Genomic DNA, 4,118 nt, shown 5'->3' on the forward strand with positions numbered 1-4,118 from the left:
AGGTGCAACATGGAGTAAGAAGACACTTGGTCTCCCAATTCTTTGCTACCAACAATAACTTACCAATATTGTGCAAGTAGAGAAGCAACTAGTCGATGTATTTGATGAAAGTGTATGAAAGTTTTCTAAAGCTATCTAGGGTTGTGACTAATGCGAGCAAAAGCAAGATTATTTACCTAATATAACAACAAAAAACTTTAATGGCCCCCTTTACATAGTGATTACGCTTGCAAATATAAAGCCTAACATAATTATCTATATCTTTTTCTATCAAAATAGTTTGAAGAAATTCTAGTAAATAACGAAAGCTAATCTCTATGATCTCTTGGAATGTGAGGTTCCTAGGAAGTCCATCTAAGAAGGATCAATTTAGTTGGAGAAAGAAATGGAAGCTAGTCTCTGTTTAGGTTCAGCACCTCCTCTCTAGAAAGGGAAGGATTCAACCCATAATTGAAGGATGCTTGGAATCATATGATAAGGTCTTAAGTTCCTATCTACATAGTCAAAAAACATGGTAAATTGCAAAGCACTCAATAGATTAAAAACTCCATAACTTGGAAGTTAGCTTAATACTCTTTTAGTGATAGTCATTAAGTTGAATGTTTTTGCATCTGCTTTGTAAAGCTGTTTTTATGGGCTAACTTGGAAGTTACCCAAGTTCCCTTTTAGTCCTCTCCATTAGACTAAGGGGGCCCGATATTGTGACTTGTATTGGTTCCCCCACAGCCTGTAACTCTTGCATAAGAATTGAGTGAATTACTTTCACACAACTTTTCAAATCATAAGTGAGGTTGGAAAAACTTAAAGCTTGAAATGAATAATAGGGAAAGATAAAAAGATGGAGAGCCATCAATGTTATACAAAAAATAGACCACATAGTAGTTACAATGTGGAGCCCATTTTAGAACACACAAAATAGAGTCAAATTTAAAAGTTCCTCCACTAAGGCATACAATACCGAAGTCGAAGGGTTTCGAAAGCAATGTCGCAACTTCAGAAGTCCTTGATAAATTTCAAGATAGAAGATCCATCATGTGAATAATCCTATTATCCAATTTTCCACACAGCAACAAGTTCTGGACGACTCTGTTTTATGGTTGTGGGTGTACATTCAAGAAAGAATTATGAATGGTTTTAGTAGAATACAACAGCAAGCTTTTGGAAACCCCTTTTTTTTAAATTTAAATTGCAACAAAAATTGCTCCATGTAAGCAATCATATTTAAACTTTATTGGGCCTCCATACAAATCAATTGGCGTTGTAAGTAGACATGTCACTGCGCTACTGATCAGAACATAAATTATGATGGCTGTAAAGCCCCAATTCTTGTGTTTCGAGTCTCTCCAAGTCCTCTAATGTCAAGTATGTGCAGGCGGTTCAGTTTCTGTCGATGCCTTCTATGCCTACGATTATTTTTCCTCCATTTCTTTTTTGAAAATGATAACTTTGGCATCCAAATGCTGCTCTTCAACCACTGCATGAACAACAGCCTTTGGTACAACAGGCCTTCCTATGCTTGTTTGTGCCTTTGAACCAGCACGTTTGCAAAAGCCTTAGATGCCCTATAAGGCAGGATTTCTTCAGGTTTGACACACCCAACGACGATCTTCAGGATCAACTTCAATAAACTGTTTCACCCAATCCACAGGAATCAAGGATAACCATATGCATCGATCAGATTTTCTATCCCAAACAAGCAACTGCAAAATCCACTGTAATAGCTGGAGTAACGATTTGATTGTCCAATCTCTGCAACTCCACAGATTCCCTCGAGCTTTTGGTAGACAATATGTCCATTTTTTCCACCTGCGCCCCAATCCTGTGTACCTTTTTATTCATCTCGATGCGGTGGTGTTAATCGTTTTGGACAGTGTTTCAACCTGCGCCCGTTGACATAGACCCTCCACTCTTTGGTATGCACACTCGACCCTGCATTACTAGCACCGCTTGGAGCACTGGCCGGCCTTGGATCCCACACGGAGTCAGGCTTTGACAATGGAGGGGGAGCAGGAGGCTGCTCAGGAATGGCAGGATTGAAGACACCACGGATGGCCAGCTTTCTGTCAGAAACTCTCATATGACCAGGAGATTGTAGCCTTCTTTCATCTGATGATACGGCAGGAGCTGGCGGGAAGAGAACAGAGCCGCCATGGAGCATTCTTTAATAGGCTTTGCAAAAGCAACCGAATGTCATTCTCCTTCAGCCTAGCTCTGCTCTTGAATTGTCTCTCTGGCCGGATATGCTTCTTAGGGAGATTCAGACTCAGAAATTCGATGAGGCAAAGCTCATTTCCTGGAAACGGCTTCTTCCCTTATGCTTGCGTATGCCTGGAGGAATGTCCCCTGTGTTTCAAATTCCATAGGTAAAATGGTCTCATAAAATCCATCAACTTCCTCACCACTATAATTCCTCTGTTGTGACCCATGACCTGAGTAGTGGAAAACAAGCGAATCACCAGGCCGGCAACCTTGAATGAGGCATGCATCAACAATTGCATGTAATCGCACACTCTTTCGCAACCGTCTGACAAGTGCTATATTGATTTCATCATCAACGATCATGCCCTGTGATTCCTGCGTTTCCTTCCCTTCTCCCCCCAATTCGCGTCGCCCTCCATGCTTTCTTCCTTCCTTTTTGTAATCTGTCGAATCTTCCCTGTTTTTTTTTTTTAATCTGTTTTTTCCCTCCCTTGTTTTTAGCCACTCTTTTCTTTACCTTTCGACAGGATTAGTGGCCCTTGTCTTTAGCTTCTATGCTAACACAAGCTTTCAAGATGCTAACAAAGGTGACACCGTCCAGAGACCTCTAGTTGCATTCGCTCAAAACATTTAAGTGCTTGGCTACCATGTCCATATTGGCTATAGCCTGCAATTAATACACTCCACAACACTACATTACGAAGTGGAAACTTTTCAAACACATCTTGTGCTCTTACAAGCAAGCCACTTTTGACATATACATCAACCAATGCCGTGCCAACAGCCACATCTTTTTCTAGCAACCCCTTCATAGCAATCTCAGTATGAATTTCCCCAACCTTTTCTGTGGCTCCTGTGCTGCCACAAGCTTTCAAAATGCAACGAAAGGTTACTGCATTTGGAGATACCCCATCAAGTTTCATCCACTCAAAACGCTTCAGTGCTTCTTCACCATGCCCGTGTGGTGTATAACCTTCAATTAGTGCACTCCAAGAGACCACATTCCGGAAAGGAAGCTTGTCAAACACATATTGTGCTTTTACAAGCAAGCCACATTTGCCATACATATCCACCAATGTACTTCGACTTGCATCTCTTGGAATTAGTTTAGTACTTCCTCACAAAGCCCATAATCAACATATCTTGAAATAAGTGTAGCCCATGAGATTGCATCTCGAGTTACCAGTCTACCAAAACTCCTTGTTTTTCTCCGTCTTCGGCATAGAATGAAAGAGCAAACATAACAACTAAGTATGTACAAAGTATCAAATCACACACACAACTTTTGGGTGGTTTTCACACCTCGAATGCGCAGCAATACGACATCCACCCCCTCTAATCCTGCGCATCCTCCGGATGGGCCAACTACCCATGATCATTATCATCAAGATCCACAAACAGATCAATCTCTTCATTATGCATTTCCGGTAGATCAACAAGATTATCTGTCATGTCATCTATCTCTTCCGTTGAAGTTTCTTGTCGTTGCTCTTCTCTTGAAAATTCTTCCAATGCATAATCCTCATCATCTCTTTTCTTGAAAATCTTGATTCTTTTTCTAGCAATACTCACTCTAAGCATTGTCCCATCCAATTCTGTCAGCTCATGTGTTGCATTATCAAAGACATGTCTGACTATGTACGGCCCAAACCATCTTTTCACCATCTTCCAAAGTGCAGTATGCTGATTTTCAAGGCTGCTATCAAAGATCAATACCCAATCTCCCTCTTCTATTGCTCTAGGCTGCAAACGATGCCTGCTGTCAAACCTGTCCTTATTCCTTAGTCTAGCAACCTTCAACCTGTCAATAGCTAGCTGAATATCCTCTGGTCTCCTCTCCAACTGTCGAATCTGAAGAGCTAAGAGCTCCTCTCTCATCAAATCCTCCTGCCAAGGTAAAACTGACCAAGTCAAAGCAC

General features: G+C 41.1%; 1 pseudogene; it reads right to left on the bottom strand.

The window, feature by feature from the left end:
• Positions 1-2,777: 2,777 nt before the first annotated feature.
• LOC148038276 (putative pentatricopeptide repeat-containing protein At3g28640 pseudogene) lies at positions 2,778-3,266 on the bottom strand (annotated as a pseudogene).
• Positions 3,267-4,118: the final 852 nt, after the last annotated feature.

The sequence above is a fragment of the Lygodium microphyllum genome, chromosome 3 (genome assembly GCF_053477565.2).
Source record: "Lygodium microphyllum isolate KBCC chromosome 3, Lygodium_microphyllum_v1.1.10, whole genome shotgun sequence".
NCBI classification, from domain to species: Eukaryota; Viridiplantae; Streptophyta; class Polypodiopsida; order Schizaeales; family Lygodiaceae; genus Lygodium; species Lygodium microphyllum.